This window comes from Trichosurus vulpecula, chromosome 7, assembly GCF_011100635.1.
Source record: "Trichosurus vulpecula isolate mTriVul1 chromosome 7, mTriVul1.pri, whole genome shotgun sequence".
NCBI classification, from domain to species: Eukaryota; Metazoa; Chordata; class Mammalia; order Diprotodontia; family Phalangeridae; genus Trichosurus; species Trichosurus vulpecula.
The window spans coordinates 145,482,877-145,502,796 of NC_050579.1; the positions used below are offsets into that span (position 1 = coordinate 145,482,877).

At 37.0% G+C, this 19,920-nt stretch overlaps 1 pseudogene; it reads left to right on the forward strand.

The window, feature by feature from the left end:
* The first annotated feature begins 1,329 nt into the window (after nucleotides 1-1,329).
* Nucleotides 1,330-6,244, forward strand: LOC118857673 (annotated as a pseudogene).
* The last annotated feature ends 13,676 nt before the right edge of the window (nucleotides 6,245-19,920 follow it).

Genomic DNA, 19,920 nt, shown 5'->3' on the forward strand with positions numbered 1-19,920 from the left:
TTTGAATGACTAAATAGTCAGTGGAACTAATTGCTTAATTAAGCACTTCTTGTTTATAGATGATAGCTGAAGATGAAATTTTCCTGTACAAAGAGGCAAAATAGATGGTTTTTCAATTCTTTTAGAAGTTGTTTTGAAATCCTTAGTGCTTTGCCTATTTTGTTTCATTTGCTTCCTTCTTAACATTTACTATACATTTGTGTAACTCTGATACTCTTTTGCACTCATTAGACTCAGCAGTTTAGAAAGCTCATTAGTTTGACTCAAAGTACAAATGAATCAGGAACAAGAAGTCAAGCTCATTGACTTATATTTTGAAGACTTTTTGTCTTATCTCTTAAGTATGTGTTTCATAACTGAGGCATTTTTCAACATCTCTCCCATTCCCTGTAATTTCTGAAAAGTTACGTAGAGTAATGCAGCAATCACATTCACCGGTTCTTTAGGTATCCTGGAATTTAGTTAACCTAACTGTGGCACCTTGAACCTATTGTGCTTACCATTTTATTTAGCCATTTTTATTTTTGTGACTCCCAGTCCACAGATCATTCTCTTTGGGAATAGGAAAATGAAGCAAAATAAAAATTTTGTCTTTTTGTGTCTTTCATTATCACTGTCTTATCCATTTATAACAAAGGACTTATCCCTTCTGTGTTCTTCTTCCTGCTCCCCCAATATATCTTAAAAAGGGCTTTTTTGGTCTATTTTTGGTTTTGCAACCACCCCAACATCAGTGCTCCAAGAACCAAGAAGTGACCTCTGAATCCAGCCCAGTAATTCTGAGACAAAGATTCAACCTGCAGTGGTGTTGATTTTGGTTGTGGACTTGGTAGGACCAATGCAGAAACTGTGATGAGTCTGAGTCCACTCAACTCAGAGACTGAGATAACATGGGAAAGAGTATGTCCTCCAAGGTATTGAGGGAAAATCTTTGTATTTTTGTTCTTGCTGTGTCTTCAAAGCAAATATCTCTTTGTAAGAAATAGATAATTGATAAGCCCCTACTGTGAAGGGAACACAAATAGTGGGATCTCAAGCCAATAGTTTTAGCAAAGAGATACTCCAACCCCTCTGGGATACCCCTAGCACTCCAAGAGGGAGATGTAGTAAGTAACCTGACTGGAATATTGAACCCAGGGCATACTCACTGTAGTGGTGTTTGTGTAAATGGAGAGTTATCAACCATGATGTGAAAATAGAAATGGGAACTTTTGGCAACTGTTTGAATATGGTGGGGTGAGAGAGTGAGTTGAAGATAATACCAAGACTAAAAACCATGCAGACTAACAGAATGGTGGTTTCTTCAAGAGAAATAAAGAAGTTCGGAAGATGGATGGGTTTGTCATGAAAGATAATAAGCCTTCTTTTGGATATGTTGACTTTGCGATGTCTCTGGAACATCCAGTTTGCCATGTCTAATAAGCAACTGGTGATACAGAATTGAAGTTCAGGGGAAAGACTAGGACTGGATATATCTATCTATCTATCTATCTATCTATCTATATATGCATATATATATGGGTCTTTTTCATAGATATGATAATTAAACCCATGGGAGTATCTGAAGTTACCAAAAAAGGGAGAGAAGAGTAGGGGACCTAGGTCAGCACCTTGGGGAGCACCCCACATTTAGAGGGGTATAATCTAGATGATGATTCAGAAAAGGAGATTGAAAAGGTTCATTTAGATGTGTAGTAGAGAGTAGTGTTAGAAAATCCCAGAGAAAGGAAACTATCCAATAGAAGTTGTTCAATGATGTCAAGTGAAGCAAAAAGGTTGAGAAGCGCGAAGACTAAGAAAAGGCCATGAGATTTGGCAATTAAGAAATAACTGGTGAGTTTGGAGAGAGCAGTTTCATTCAAAGAATGAGGTCAGTATCCATACTGCAAAGGGTTGAAGAATGATGGAGGAGGAAGGAAGTAGAGATTGTGCATGTAAAAAACTTTTTCTAGAAATTTAACTGAGAAAGGGATATTATATCTATGTGATGATAGCTTAAGGGAATGGTAACATCTAGTAAAGGTTTTTTCTTAAGAACATGAGAGATTTAGGTATGTTTGAAGATAGTAGGGGAAAAACCAATAGGGAAAGGTTAAAGGAGAGATAGAGACAGAGAGACAGAGAGAGAGAGACAGAGACAGAGACAGAGAGAATTTAAGAAAGTATGAAGTTGAGGTTGCAATCTTCTGGAGAAGACAAAAACAGATGGGATTAAGGGTACATATAAATTAGCTGGCCTTGACAAGGAAAAGGGCCATGTCATTATCAGAGACTAGGGAGAAAGAGAAGTAAGGCATTTTATCAAGGTATTTTAAGGAAAAAAATGGAGAAGAGGGGATTCACATCAAATAGCCCTAATTTTTGAGTAAAGGAGGCAAGGTCTTCAGCTGAGGTGGATGGGGGTGAAGGTGTGGGAGGTTTGAAGAAAGAAGAGAAATTTTTGTAGACAGTGAGGTAGGAAATCAATTTGGGAAGAATAAAAAAATTGGTTCACTGGAGTGAGACCCCATTGAGGTTGGATAACTTCCTCCAGCTCCATTCAGGAACACATCCCTTTTGACAAGGGATGACTATATTATAAAGGACAGATTTTAGAGTAGAGGATAATGTAGAGTGGAATTGGCTAATTATGAGGGTAAAGATGAGAAAGGGAGGGGATTTAAGTCAGAGCAAGGATAATGTCATAAGAAAATACTCATAAGGGAAAGAGACATTAGGGGTCTCAATGAGGACAAAGAATGGGTTTAGAAGTAGGGACCTTGTGGTATCTGGCTTTGCAGACATAAGCAGGCAGGTTTTTCCCTTCCCCTCAATTTTCAACTTTAAGCTTTTTTGACCAACTTTCTAAGATTTTAGCCAAATATATTTTACCATGCTTCATTACATACATTCCATCACTGACTCTCATTGCTTTATTATAAATTATGTTCCAGAAGTCTGTATCAGAAACCATCTTCTCAACTAACTCTTCACTTCTCACATTTGCCTTTCTTTTTTGAAGCCTCATCTTCAAGTGACATTGGTTATGAAAATACTACCTGTATTCTTAAAGTCTTCAGTTTCTTGTGGAGGTCTTAATATCCATAGCAATGCTTTCTTGTTTGCAGTATCTTTTGTCTTCAAAGCAGGGTGGTTCTTCATTTCACAAAAATTTATTAAGTGCCTACTACATACAAGGGGACATTTAGATAGGCACTAGACATAAGATAGATATAGCAAAAAAAATTTACCAAGGAGCTTATGATCCCAATGGAGACAAGAAGCACATAAATTATGATACAAAAAAGAGATAGCTGCAATAGAGAAATTCAAGCAAGGTAATATGATAAATTTGAAGAGTTTACTTATAATGAAAGTCACAACTGTCCCAAAATCGTTTAAGACGAAATTAATAACTATGTAGAAAATATGACAAAGTAAGTTAAATGGAAAGCCTAAGAACCTGACCTAAATTGACTGCAACAGCAGTTTTGTACAAAGTATCTGGGGTGTGCATAATCTGTGCATGTGTGAAAGCCTCTAGCCAAACCACTTAATGTTATGTTTCTCTGAATAAATATCATTGGGTTTATGCAGATTCTCCTTCCCTGACTACTTATATGAAAAAAAAGATGATCCTGAACTGACAATAGGGATTCACCCACTGACATTCCTCAATGTGAAAACCAGCATGTCACATCTTGCTGTCTTTTAACATCTAGGCTAGACTAATAATTCTGACATCCCTGCTCAGGTGTATTTTTGTCAAGCCTGGTCCTGTCCTGACACTTGCCTCGTCTATTCTATCTCCCTCCCCACTATTTTTAGACTGTCAAAAGGAGTTGATTTTTTGAACAGAACAATGTGATTATCAAGGTTCATAACATCTGGCCTGAATTTCTGAGAGATGTGAAATGTTCCTTTTCCCTGCACAGCTTCATATAAGTATTAAGCAAGTCCATGCCGTATTGAGTCACATGATACATCCAGTTAAAATTGCATATATTTTACATTATTTGCACTTGCATCTCATAATTGGCTTTACATTACTTGGGGGGGAGAAAGATCATTACAAATGCAATTAAATAGCCCAAGTTTTAATTCTTAAGTTTCATATTCTAGTTAGGTTTCATGTCTCTGAAAAAGAAATACTTCCCTATTTCTCTGCTATCTCTGATGTTTGGTTTTAGATGAGGACAGCGAAAGCATGAAATTTTCAGGGAATGTTGTATAACATTTTGAGCACACCATCAGTATGATGAGTGAGGTCCTCGTGTGTAGTATAGCTTCAGATGTCAGCTCTTAAGGAACTCAGGAGAGCCGATCAGGGTATAATCTACTTCTTTCATCCATATCTTTGGGGTTTGCCAAAAATATTATGGGAGCTTCAACAAGAAGACAAATTTCAGAAGTTAAAAAGAAGATATCTGAGAATAAGATATGGATTTCTGGACCATAATTTGCAGGAATAATGGCCAGTGATGAAATATGAGTATATATACATATATATATACATGCATACATATATGTGCATATATACATATATATAATATGTATGTATTCGTGTATATATAGTCTAGAGGAATGAAGGTTCTGCTTACAAACCTCTGTTTGCTTTTATTTCTCTTGCTTATCCCCTTGGGCTGGTTTAGAAAACTGTCACAGACAGCTTTACCAAGATGGTGAAGTTATTCTTGATATGGGAGAGCCCAAGGAACTGAATGATGTCTGGTGCAGAGTCCAACTAGAAATTGGATTCCCTAGAGATTTTTCAGGTTCTCTTTTCACTTCTGGGGGGGTGGAAACAGGTTTGCAGAAAATTTTCTCAGCAAGTGTTGGTTAAAAAATGATATGCTTTCACATCAAGTGAAAATGAACACAAAACAATCGATTTTACATTTCTGGTATCAACAACTGGGGCCAGTTAGGATTAGGATCAAAGATAACAATCAGCAAGTCAACTTGTAGAAAACTGGAAAACTTGAAAAGGAAAAATTTGCTGCATGTGGAAGGAACTACCCCTTGGTACACACAGAAGGAAATGTGTATGCAGTTTGACTTAATAGTTAAGGGCAGTTAGGATTTGGTGACACTGAAGATAGAACTACTTTTTATCTAGTCAGTGTAATCTAACATAGGATTAATCAGCTACCTGCTGTATCCAACACTTTAACTTCACTAACTGAGGGCAGGGAACTTTTTATGTGGGGTGATAATTGTGAAGGACAAATTGGTCTAATAGATAAATCTAATCTGTCCCTTTGTCAAATGTTCATTAGAAATTACTTACCTCCTGGATCTCTTATGGATATTACCATTCGGTCTTTGTCACAATAGAGAACAAACTCCACACATTTGGAGAACCAGAGAATGGAAAGTTAGGTCTGTCACCTGAGCAACTGAAAAATCACAGAATCCCCAAAAGGTTCTTGGAATTCCAGGGAAGGTGAATCAATTGACTTATGGTAAAAGGCACACAGGAGCTTTAACAGAAGAAGAGACATTTACATTTGGCCTTGGAAAGTTTGGTCAACTGAGTCTTGGAGCTTTTTGAAAACTTCAGTACCAAAGGTTATTGAACATCAGAAAACCATTCGGCTTTAATATCAGATACAGGCCATATGTATACATTTGGAGATGGCTGGCAGGGAAAGTTAGGACTGCACAGGAGAATTTTACCAATCAGTTTAACCACATTGTGATCCAATTTTTTCAAGATGTATAGTCTATCTGGTTGCTTACAGTGGTTGCCACATTCTGGTTTTGTCGCTCTGAAGCTCAGAAAATCTGAAGAGATTAGAGAAGAAAAAGTAAATTGTAGTGATTTGACAGTGGTTTCTTCTCAAGGCAATGATCAGGTGTCAGGAAACATACTGCACCAAACATTATTAGCAAGGTCATGAAAAAAAGAGAAAAAATTCACCAGAGCAGTTTGGTCAAGCGATAAAACTCCCATTGAAAGTTCCTTTCAAATCATTACTACATGCCTCTAACAATACATTCTCTCTCAGGTTGCCTATAAACAACTGTCCTGATGCAAATATAAGTAATGAAAATGACATTGTACAGTTAACTGAACCAGATGAACCAACTCAAGGGAAAGACTACTTCAAAAGCAATGTCAGAGCATGAAAATGAGCCCAGAAGCCTTGGAGACTCCACTGTTGTCCTAAATATGACACAGACAATGAGCTTGAATCCCAAGGATCAGTCTTTCAAGAGTGACACCAATTCAAAAACAAAAGGGTTAAGAAGATTCAGATGAAGAAACAGAGACATCAGAAAAATCTAGATGATAGAAACACAAGCTAATTATGAATATACACATAGAGTAAAACAATGTAAAAGACGGAAGGGAACAAAAAATCTGAGAGCAGCAATGAAACAGAAGCAGAAAGAACCAATAAGGCCATGGCTGAAAACATTAAAAAGAAAGAAAAAAATAGAGCAAGATGAACAAGCCATTTATGAACATAATGAAAATCAAAGAGAAAACAAAAGTGAACATATGCCATGCAATTCAGAAGCCCAGGAATATTGTATAGTAGCACCAGACCACTTTAAAAATCATGGACTGTTACCCTTTTTAAGAAAAAAATCAATGATAAGTAAAAAAATGTGCAGAGTACTCTTGAAACAAAGTCTAATGCTGTAACTGAAGAAGCAGAAGCCATAGATCAAGCAAATAATGCGAAAGAAACAAAAGATGAAAACCAAAACCACATAGGGCAAAGTTATATATGAAGTCTATCAGCTAATCAGGAAAGTCAAAGCCATGTACAATTCTATAAATACATATTTCATGGTCTCCAAGCACATATGGAAAGTTGTACTTGAAAATAATTATGACTTCTGAAAGAAAGTTGCTGATAAGGGACTTTTTAATGTAAGTTAATTATTTGTTTTCTTGGGGTTTTGACAATGTGACCATGATATTGGTATTTATTTCTACTGACAATTTTTTTTAATTAATTAATTTACTTTCAGTTTTCAACATTCACTTCCATAAGCTTTTGAGTCTTCAATCTTCTCCCCCACCCTTCCCCCCCCAAGATGGTGCACAATCTGATATAGGTTCTACATATATATTCATATTAAGCATGTGTTCACATTAGTCATGTTGTAAAGAAGTATTAGAACCAGTGGGAGGTATCACGAGAAAGAAGAAACAAAGCAAAACAACAAAAAAAGAGAGCAAACAGTGTGCTTCGATTTACATTCAGACTCCATAGTTCTTTCTCTGTATGTGGATAACATTTTCCATCATGAATCTTTTGGAGTTGTCTTAGATCTTTACATTGCTGAGAAGAGCCAAGTCTATGAAAGTCATCACACAATGTGGCTGTTACTGTATACAATGTTCTCTTGGTTCTGCTCAATTCACTCAGCATCAGTTCATATAAGTGTTACCAGGTTTTTCTGAAGTCCATCGGCTCATCACTTCTTACAGCACAATAGTATTCCATTACTATATACCATATACCATGTACCACATACCATATACCACAATTTGTTCAGCCATTCCCCAGCTGATGGACAGCCCTTCAATTTCCAATTCTTTGCCACCACAAAAAAAGCTACTATAAATATTTTTGTACTGATAATTTTAATATAAGAAGAATACATTTTAAAATCTTACTGAAATTGTCAATTGTTCAGTGTTGTAATAAAATATATTTTATATGAAAAAGGTAATAAGTTCAGTTTTGGACATATTGAGTTTAAGATAACTATGAGACATCTAGTTTGAGATGTCCACTAGGCAGTTGGAAATGCAAGACAGGAGGTCAGCAAAGAGGTTAGGGTTAGATAAATAGATTTGAGAACAGAACCATCAGTGTAGAGAGGATAATGGCATACCATCACCTGCTGATCAGTGCACATCAAATAATGACCATGTCCACAATACCTATATTCGGGCAAAACAGGGTTTACTACATGGGATTACTGGTTCCCTTCCTGTTTTGAGTAGCTTTTTTTTTACAGCAGGCTAAGATTCTACTAGCACTCCCTCCTCCCTAGCAGCAGCACCCAAGGGAGAGGGTGTCTCCACCTGCTAACTTTTATCTAGTTACTTTTTGACCAGCCTCACTAGGTTTTTCCCCAAACTATTCTGATCATTACCCTCGTGTCAGAAATGCTCTCATAGCATAAAGTGTCCAGGTACAGTTTGAGGAATTTTCTCCCTCCATTGGCTCATGAGTAACCAAATAACCTGTGAAATTAAGCATGGTATCTCCTAACATACTGAAGCTGACACTCTAGTTGTAAACACACAGTTCACAATATTACTGAGTAAAGTTATTAAAAGAAGGGAAAAAATAGAAATACGATGAGGAAACAGACTGCAGTGTCCCTGGTGATATAATCATACTTGCCTTTGTTGGGGAAGCTCCATTGAGCTGCCATTTTCTGGTCTTTTTCTGCCATGTGGCTTTCTTTTTCCCTATAACTGGAGAAGTCTTCTAGTTCTTTAGCTTATAGCACCAGAGGCTTTATTTAATTCTTTTGTTATATAAGCCCCATCTAGCTATATCTAATAGTCAAGTCAACAAGCATTATTTATTTATTTAGATATTAGTTATATTATACTATATTATTTATTGGGCTCCGTGTGCCCCATCAGGATAAGCCTGGGGATACAGAGGAAAAAAATCCTTATCCTCAGAGAGCTCACTCTCTAGTGGGGGAAAACAACAGAAAAACAACTATGTAGGAAGATGTATACAAGATAAATGAAGGCAATGTCAGAGGAAAGGCACTAGCACAGAAGAGTGGAGGTGATGGGAGGAAGGGAAAGGCTTCTTGCTGAAAGTTAGATTTGAGAGTAATCATGAAAGAAACCAGAGAATTCAAGAAATGGAGATGAGAGAACATTCCAGGAAAGGGTGACAGCCAATGAAAGGGCATGAAGTCAAGAGAGATGGAGTGTCATGTGCAAGGAATAACAAGAAGGCCAATGTTGTTAGATCTATAGAGTAAATGGAGGAGAGTGAAGTATAAGAAGGCTGGGAAAGGTAAGAAGGGTTTTAGATTTTATTCCAGAGATAACTGGAAGCCTAGAGTTTATTGAGTAGGGGAGTGATAGGGTCAGACCTCTGCTTTAGTAAGACTACTTCAGCTACTGAATGGAGGATGGACTACAATGGGTAGAGACTTGAGACTTGAGAGGCTACTGTAATAGTGTAAATGTGAGATGAAGTTCTGTACCTAGTTGGTGGCTATGTCAGAGGAGAGAAGGGGATATACATGAGACATGTCGGTCAGAAGGTAGAATTGACAGGATTTGGCAACAGACAGGATATGGGAGGTAAATGAGAGTGAATAGTTAAAGATGACACCTAGGTTTTAAGTCTGGATGATGGGAGAATGGTGATGCTTTCTACAGTAATACTGACATTCAGAAGATGGGAAGGTTTTTGGAGAAAGATAATGAATTCAGTTTTGTATATGTTAACTAGGATATCTATGGAAGATCCAGTTTAAGATGTCTAAGAAGCATTTGGAGATGCTAGACTGGAGGTCAGGAGCCAGGTTAGGGTTGGATTAATAAATCCAAGAATCATCTGCAAGGATGATAATTTAATCCATCCAGCTACCTAAAGAAACCTTTAGGCAATTTTAAATCTTTCTATAATTGTTCAAATACTCCTAGTCCAAACTTTTTCTGACATTCTTTTTAACTCCTATGATATGCTAGCCTAGGTTCACTTCAATTGTCCCAGGGATACTACTTGACAAAAGTGCAAAGAAGCTGAGTCGACCTCAGGAGAAGAAATTCTTTTTAATCACCATAATAGCCCTGGTTGCTATGCAAATCAGCTTGGGAACAAGACTGAAAAGGACTTGGGAGAACTGACAAAACCGGTAAAGTTGATGACTTTTACTCTGTATCCAGCCCAGGAAGCAAAACTGCCATAGTACTTAGTACATTACATATTAGATGCATCCTCAAGGAACTGCCACTATTAAAAATCTAATAAAAAACACCGTAACACAGTACCTTGCATATATATATGCATATATACATATTCAACATTTAATGCACGTATGTTAAATAGAAAAATTGAATTGAATTGATTAAAGTTAAAAGAATTAATCAGTATGATGAAAAATAATCAGCCAAACCAAGATTTCATTGGACTGTCTAGAGCAGATCAAAAACCCTCTGAGAGATCAACTGACTCAATTTTTTAATCTTTAATCTGGTTGATTTGCTTAAGAATTATTTTGCTAAGGGATCGGTTTATCTTTGGGATTGCTCCCCTTTTCCTTCTTTTCTTTTAGCCAGTCCTTCTTAAATGACAGAGGAGGAAAAAGCTGACATGGGCAGGAGAAAGAGGGTAGAAGAAGAAAGCTCAGCTGTTTTGCTCATATGAATAAACTTTAAAAAAAAAAGGAAATATCACTTTCCATGGTGTGAAGAGAACAAGTCATGAGGTAGAGAGGTGAGGTCACACATGCCACTATAGCTCTTAACAGTGGGATAGAAAGGAGGTGGGAAGAAAATGCTGTCCTCATTCTTTTCCAAATTTGCTGTTTCATTTTTTTTATTACTTCTAGCCTCCTTCTCTCTCCCTTTTTCTTTCCCTCCCTCCCTCCCTCTCTCTCTGTCTCTCTCTCTCACTCTTTCTACCTTCCTTTATCTCTTTGTGCCTCTCACCTAGATATCTCTTTCTCTGTGCATCTGTGTGTGTGTGTGTGTGTTTCTCCATTCTCCTTTCTCCCTCTCTGACTCTTCTCCATCCTTTTCTCTCCCTGTCTGACTCTTTATCTTTCCCTCTTTGGGTCTCTCTCTCTCTCTCTCTCTCTCTCTCTGACTGGCTCTGTCTCTGTCTGTCTTTCTCTCTCCCTACCTTTCTTTCTCTCTCTCTGTTTCTTTCCCCTCCTTCTTTTATTCACTCACTCAACAACACTGCTCTCACTTGGGAGAGACAGAAAGATCACTTAGATAGGGTCACCCCATGGAGCTCACCATCTAACATGGAAGATACTTCAGCACTTCAATAAAACTATGCCCTTGTTGATAAGGCTGCTGTCTCTAATAGTACAGACCCCCGCCACCCAACCCATCCATACTTCTCTTCCTTTGTGATTATTTCCAGGTCCTCCTGTAAATCCTGCACAAGGATTCCCACCCATGTGCTAGGGGTCTTCAATGACATTACATAGGCCACAGTGTAGCATATGGATGTATAAACTTATTATCCCTCCCTCTTACAATATGACTGACCCACATTCTGTCCTAGTTACACATATTTTATTACTGTGCACCATTTTTTAAAATAACATTGCAACCCACTCACAAACATCATGGGCCTCCCTTTGAGCGAGCCACAGCTTTAGTACTTTGGAGACTGAGGTCCAAGGAAGGAAAAATGATTTTCAAATGAGGTCACTGGGAAAATTCTTTATCTCTCCTTCACCATCTTCATAGTGATGAGGCAACCTTCAAATAAAAGGAGTGAAGGAATTACTGGGAGAGCATTGTAGATGAAAGACAGGGTGATACAATGCATATAGGACAAGCCTCAAAGCCAGGAAACCCTGGATTCACATTCTGTCTCTGACATATCCTCGCTTTGTAAACCTGGGGAAGTCACTCAGTCTCTTAGTGCTCTAGGCAATTAAGTCTCTAAGTTACAGGGATAGTATTGATCTACATTGGTGGAAAGCATTTGCTAGTTTAGGCGTGCTCTGTGCTATCGAAGTCACATGTCTAATCTTTATTCCATTAAGAATTATACTCCTTTTTCTCATGATAGCAAGCCTAATAGGTCAATATGATTCTTTATCATATCATGGATTTTGAATACTGAATATCATCGGGGAAAAAAACAAAATACATACTAAGATTTATTTTGTTGTTATTCAATCATTTCAGTTGTGACCAACTTTCATGACCCCATTTGGAGTTTTCTTGGCAAAGATACTGGAGTGGTTTACCATTTCCTTCTCCAGCTCATTTCACAGATTAAGAAACTGAGGCAAACTGGGTTAAATGACTTGCGCAGGTCACATAGGTAGTAACTTTATGAGGCCAAATCCGAACTCAGGAAGATGAGTCTTCTTGACTTCAGGCCCAGCACTCTGTCCACTGTGTCACCTAGCTGCCCACATACTAAGATTTAAGATTGACATTAATTAACAAATGGCCTAGGAACATAATCACTAATTATAAGACTATTTCTGTGGGATAGCACATACCAATTATAACTGAATTACAAACTTCTGGACCGAGATAAATGAGCCAATCATTTAACAAACAAACATTTTAATAGGATGGGAAATATCTGCATGTGTTTCACCTCCCTAGTAGACTGTACATTTCTTAAGGATAGGAACCACTTACTCTTTCTACTTCTTGGTATCTATATAATACTTAAGTCTCATACTTTGCAAATAATTGGCCCACAATAATTATTTCTTAGTTGATGTGAGTCTTTTAGCTCTGGTGGGGAGGAATGAAAACAAATATATGAGATTATAAATTTAGAACTGGAATGGACCTTCAAAGTCATTGAATACACACCCCTGATTTTATAGATGAAGAAACTGAGGACAAGAGACACAGTGAGTTGTTCAAGGTGGCAAAAAGAATAACTGGCTGAGGCAGAACTCAAACCCAAACCTTGCTGACTCTAAGTTCAGTATACTCTCCACACCCTCTGTCTCTCAATTCCATTCAGTTCACTGGGTATTTATTAAACGTAAGGTTGCAAGCTAGGTGCTGAGGATATAAAGAAAGGCAATAAGTAGTTTCTGACCTCACAGAACCTATTTCATACAAGGGATAACAGACAAGTAAATGTAAAATCATTTGAGCAAGAAGATATAAAAACAATGTTACTTGCAGCAACTGTGGCTGTGTAAGGCAATAACACCAGCACACAGCAGGGCTGCTAGTACAGGTTCTTTGATCTGCTTTTCTAAGGAAAGCAACTTTAAGGGGTTTACAATCTCACTTTAATCAAACATACATATATCATTTACTTAGTTCAGGGGAAAAAGCACCCTGAACTTCAGAGCAAATACAAAGAGAAATTACAGAGAAAATATAAACAGAGCAAATAACACAAATCAACAGACAGGCTTCTAGCTGTCTGACCAAAACTATACATACATAGTTACCAGAGAGAGAAGCCCCAACAGCTGGGTTTTCAAAGCCAGGGGATTTCTTAACAGCCACCCAGAGTATCATGTAACAGAATCACAGCAATGCTCTTCCAATGAGTGAGCCCCAAGAAAAATGCTAACCTCAGAGTATATATACACCTCTTCAGGGTCAGAGGGTGTCACAACCATGTGACCCAAACCCATGTGACCTAGGCCTTCCTGTGACTTAAGCAGGTCATCAAAGACTCACAATTTAATCAAAGACTCTTGATTGAAACAAAGGCAAGACTCAAAGGCACTTGATTGCCTTAGTGCTGAGAAGAACTCTAAAACAAAAGACAACAAAAAGTCTCACTTTACTTGCCATTACAGAAGAGAGAACTTAGGAATGAGGAAAGATTTCCCTCAAGAGTTAGAACAGGAGAGGAAGAAATATGTAAAAATTACTGCCCCTCACTTTTGGAGAATGTCCTGTTGCCCTCCTTTCCTACTCCCAGTACTTAGAATAATTTCTGCAACCTCATAAGTCAAGAAAGGGAAGGGGGTAGTCTTTCAAAGAGTGGACACTCCATATATGCAGTCTGATTGATTGGGCATTGTTCTCAAATAACCCTACCAGTGAAGACCTCTAGACGTAGTCAATTAACTATGACTTCCAAGAAAGTCAATTAACCTTTCAAGGTGTTAGACTAGATGATCTCAAAGAAGATCCTTTCCAGCTCTGAAATTCTGTGTTTCTGTGTTTTATTACAAATGCTAATGGGTTTCTATACTATAGAAAACAAGACTGAGAATCTTGTCACTGATTCTCTGCCTCAGACTCCACAAATTTCTAATAGTTGGGAACATACTTAGGACTCTCATAGTGCATCAGGGTCATCACTATAAATAGCCATGTATCTCATTGCTCTGTCCACACACTGCAGTGCTAGCTAAAGGAGAGTCCGGTTTAACAGCATTTGGGACCATACTGTGAATATCTTTAAACTATTCCACTAAATTCCTACTGTGATGAGTCACCCTGGCAAGATGAGAGTCTGAGTTCTCAAAGACTTTGCCACTGGAGCACAAATTCCAGCATGCCCTGCAAAGATGGAAAGACTGACTGAAGAACACCCAAGAAAAAAACCTAAGTTCAGAGGGGCTCAGAACCAGAGGGTTGAGCACAAGGTGCTGATTTTTTTTCCAATCTGTTTCTGGGGTATAGATTTTGCTTTTGTACCAAATCTGTGATTTCACTGGAATAGAGAACTTCCCAGTGAGGCAACTCCCTCTATCCATGCAAATCAGTACCAGACTCTAAGACTTTAGAGAGTTACTGGGGCATTGGGAGGTGAAGGGATTTGCCTAGGATCATAAAGCCAGGAGTTGCCCAATCCAGATCTTCCTGAATTTGAGGACCGCTGATCCATATGGACTTGCTCTTCTGAGAGGGGCCTGGAAGATTATGCACAAAGATGAAACCATAGAGCCTATTAAAACTCTGTCTCCTTTGAGTGTAGTGGAAACATCACTGGATTGGAATTCAGACTTGGGTTTTAGTTAATGCTCTGTAATTATTAGTTGTGTGACCACTGGAAAGTTACAATCTAGGTGCCTCTCCACTTCCCCATCTGAAAAATAAGATTTGAACTATATGAATTCTAAGGTCTCTTTCAGTTCTAATGTATAAATTTCTGTTTACTTTCATTACTTTTTGTCTGTTCTCAGTGATTTCCCACCCCACGCCCCCCAGGCACTGCCATAATGTTTCCTGTCCAACTGATTTTGTACCAGCCTCTTTCCCTAGTCGTCCAACATTCTGCTTTATGAATAAGCATGATGCTCAGACTAAGGTATTCCTTACAGTGTAGGTTATAACCCCTGAGGAAGGATCAGGGAAGTTCTGTGGAACATATATTATAAATCCCAATAGGCCTAAGAAAGAGGCTATTTCAGAAATCTACTTATAAAAAGAGACAGCCTAAAGTCTACTCCCATCAGTAACATCCACTTAACTTCTATTGTATGCAAAGCTAGTTATTATTTTCTATGCTCTCACCGTGAAAAAGTAGTGCTACACAAATACTTATTGACAGCAAAGTTCCCTTGTTTCTCCCTAGCAGCAGAACTCCTTTCCTGGGCTGAAATAAAGACCAAAGTTTATAATGCTATCCACGTGGAAAATCTGCACGGGGTGGGGAAGTGTTTTTGAAGTGAAATTGGCAGGGAGACAGCATTGGAACTAAATTTGTGCCCTTGTAAGAATATAAATTAGTAACCAATTCTACCCATCCTCAATCTTAATATCATGGCCTACTTAAAAAAAACTAGATGGATCTTTGAAATGTTTTCTGCATCCCTCGGACCCAAGACATATGTTTCACTTGCCTCATTCTTGTTAAGGGTATTTTAGGATGATGCTGCAACTCTCTTGGATGACGTGAAGAAGAAGCTGAACTCAATAGATGCAGAAAAGGTTTTTGACAAAATATAACACTTGTTCCTATTAAAAACTCTAGAAAGCATTGGAATAAATGGAAATTTCCTTGAAATAATAAGTAGTATCTATCTAGAACCATTAACAAGCATTATCTGTAATGGGATAAGCTAGAAGCCTTCCCTATAAGATCAGGGGTGAAGCAAGGATGCCAATTATCATGACTATTATTCAATATTGTAATAGAAATGCTAGCGATAACAATAAGAGAAGAAAAAGAAATTAGAGGAATTTAAATAGGTACTGAGGAAACAAATTCTCACTCTTTGCAGACAATATGATGGCATACTAATTAATTTAAAAAACTAGTTGAAGTAATAACTTCAGCAAAGTTGCAGGACATAAAATAAACACACATAAATCATTTCGGCATTTCAATATATTGCCAACAAAATCCAGCAGCAAGAGATACAGAAATTCTATTTAAAATAACTACAGCTGCAGACGATATAAAATACTTGAGTTTACCTGCTAAGACAAACCTAGAGACTATATGAACACAATCATAAAACACTTCCTTTTTTAAAATTAGGAAAGGTAGTCTTTATTAATAAAAACATGGAGCTTTGATTAAATACACATCATAGATGACCTACATTATGGAGAAAATATAAAAGGGCTGAGAAGCTTTGCACACTGCCCCTCTGAGGTGTGAAAGAGCTCATGGGGTAAAAGCCCCCAAAGGTCGCCAAGTACTCCATTCAAATCAAGTCTTAGAACCAATCAGCATTACACCAGAAACCAGAATAGGGAAAACATGTCTAATACTCTGAATTGTTGTCTCCCCCCCTCCTCCCAAGTCATCCAAATTTAAATCCAACTAAAGCAAGTTTTTAGTGTGCAAATAATTTTCTTTTGGTCAAACAGTAACCCAAGTTCCTAAAAACATATACCATGTCACAACAGATCATCCATTTCAATCAAAAATAGACAGGAGCCTAACAAGATCAGGAGACACTTAAAACTGTAAATCTAGAAAATGACACAGGTTATTTATTTTCCTTTTTTTCCTTACAAAACACTTTTCATACAAATAAAATCAGATCTAAACAACTGGAGAAATATTAATTGGTCATGGGTAGACTGTGCCAATATAATAAAAATGACAATTCTACCTAAATTAATTTACTTATTCAGCGCCATACCAATCAAACTACCAAAATTATTTTATAGAGCTAGAAAAAATAATAACAAAATTCATCTGGAAGAACAAAAGGTCAAGAATATTAAGGGAATCAATGAAAAAATGTGAAGGAAGGTGGCACAGCAGTTCCAGATCTCAAACTGTATAACAAAGTAGTAATCATCAGAACAATCTGAGTGTTGTTTAGTCATGTCTAACTTTTTACGACCCCATTTGGAGTTTTCTTGGCAAAGATACTGGAGTGGTCCTGTCATTTCTTTCTCCATCCCATTTTACAGATAAGGAACTGAGGCAAACAGGGTTAAGTGACTTGCCCAGGGTCCCACAGCTAGTTAGTGTCTGAAGCCAGATTTGAACTTAGTAAGATGAATCTTTCTGACTTTAGGCCCAGAAATCTAGACATGCTTTACCTAGCTGCTTAAAAAATAATTTGGTACAGGCTAAGAAATAGAGTGATGGATCAATGGCATAGGTAGAAAACTGAGTCAAATTTATAAGAATACAACTCATTTCCCAATTGATAAATGGTCAAAAGATATGAATTTGTAGTTTTCAGAAGAAGAAAACAAAGCTATATATAGTCATATAAAAATGCTCTAAATCACTATTGATCAGAGAAATGCAAATTAAAACAACTCAGAGGTACCACCTCACACCTATCAGATTGACTCATATAGAAAAAGAAAACAACAAATGTTGAAGAGGATATGGAAAAATTGAGACACTAATGCATTTTTTGTGGAGTTATGAACTGATCCAACAATTTTGGAGAATGATTTGGAACTATGCCCAAAGGGCTATAAAACTGTGCATACCGTTTGACCTGGCAATACAACTACTAGGTCTATATCCCAAAGAGATCAAAGAAAAACGGGGAAGTACCTATTTGTACAAAAATCTTTATAGCAGCTCTTTTTGTGGTGGCAATGAATTGGAAATTGAAGAGATGCCCATCAACTGAAAACTGGCTGAACAAGCTGTGGCGCTATAAGACATGATAAGCAGGATTGTTTCAGAAAAACCTTGGAAGACTCATATGAACTGATGCAAAGTAAGTGAGCAGAGCCAGGGGATCATTGTTCATAGTAACAGCAACATTGTACAATGATCAGCTGAATTATTTAGGAATTCTCAGCAATAGAATGAATGACACAAGTCAATTCCAAAGGATTTCTGATGAAAAAGGCTATCTACCTCCAAAGAAAGAACTGATAGAGTCTGAATGCAGACCAAAACATTCTTTTTAAACTTTATTTTTCTTGGGGTTTTTTGTCTGTATTCTTTTTTGCAACATGACAAATATGAAAATAAACTTTTCATGACTGCACATGTATATATCAAAGTGCATGCTTTCTCAAGGAGGGGAAAGAAGGAGGGAAGGAGGGAATTTGGGACTCAAAAATTCTTTTTAAAATGTTAAAAAAAATTGTTTTTACATGTAATTGAGAAAAATAAAAACATTTAAAAATTTTTTAATTAAAAGTTGAAGAACTTCTCATATATAGTTAAGCAAGGGGCCCTTCTCATCTTAAAGACTTTATTCTAACTGTAACTAAATGGTATTCAATTTTGATTAACCTATTTTATCTACTGGTGGTAAGAGTAAAGTTAAGCTCATAGAGCTACTTTCTGGGTTCACGCATCATACTATTTAGGGGTTTTATTGGACAACTATGAATACTGATATCTATAAGATGTAGTGGAGATAATCACAGAGAGAGCATTAACATTAAAGAGGACCAGGAAAGGCTGTGGTTTGAGGGAAAATGAGGAGACTAAAAGGTGGAAGGGAGAAGAAATTCATTGCAGATATGGGGGACAAACTATAGAAAGGAATTGTGAAAAAAGATGGAGTGTTGTGTGTGAAAAGATTCAACTCCTTTTTACCCTAGCAATCTTGCTTTGAGTATAATGAATAATGATTACATGTACAGTGAACATCACCATATATATGGTGAGCATGATAATCTTAGAAGTAGATAGAAACCTTACTAGCACTAGATCAATCCATGAACAGGAATTTATTAAGCACCTACTATGTGGCAGGCACTCTGCTAGATACTGAGATATAAAGACAAAAATTACTTTGTTCTTAAGGAGTAAGATAAGCAGGGAGCAGAAACAACTGAACTCAATAGTACGGTGGTTAGATTAGAGAACAAAAACTCCCTATCTGATGAAAACTACTAGGAAAACAGAAAAAGCTTAGCAAAAATTGGGTTTGGATTGACATTATATACCACATGCCACAATTAAATCAAAATGAACATACAACCTAACAATAAAAGGCCATACTAGAAAAAAGTTAAATGAGAAGAAAATCAGGTACCTTTTATAACAACAAGGGGGGAAATTCTTAGCCAAATGGAAGCAAAGGAGATCACAAAAGACAAAATCATTTCAACTACATGCAAATGAAAAGATTTTACTAGAACAAAATCAGTGCAGTGATGATAAGAAAGGAAACTATGGAAACTCACATCATACATCTTTAATTTGGGGTTTATATCTAAGAGATGGGAAATTAATACAAATATGTGGTCAAGAGTCAAAAGGCACAGTCCTCAAAAGAAAATTCCAATTTGCTAATAACCATATGAAAGACTGCTCCAAATCTCTATTAATAAGAGAAATGCATATTTTGAGCAATCCCTGAGGTCCTAGAGAAAAGGTTAGGAAACACACTTTCTTTTTATTAGTTAATTTATTTATTTTTAGTTTTCAACATTCACTTCCATAAGTTTTAAATTTTCTCCCCCTCCCTCCCCAAGACGGCCTGCAATCTGATATAGGCTCTAAATATACATTCCTGTTAAACATATTTTCACATTAGTCACGTTGTATAGAGTAATTATAAGGAATGGGAGAAACCATGAGAAAAAAAACCCAAAACAAAAAAGAAAATAGTCCGCTTTCCCCTGCATTCAGACTCCATAGTTCTTTCTCTGGATGTGTGAAACGTACTTTCTTATAGAAGAGAGATGAAAGCTACTACAACAAGATGTCTTATATGTTGTTTAACCTGGTCTCCGTATCAAATGTTTTTGCTTAATTGTTTTTCTTTGTCAGTAAAGGAGATTCAGTCCCCACTAAGGATAGGAAATAACTGTAAACACAAAAGGCATCAATCGAATGTATTTTTTAAAAATCCCCCATAAAATGGTTCCCAGGAGAATACCTAGTATCATGTAATAGAATGTTG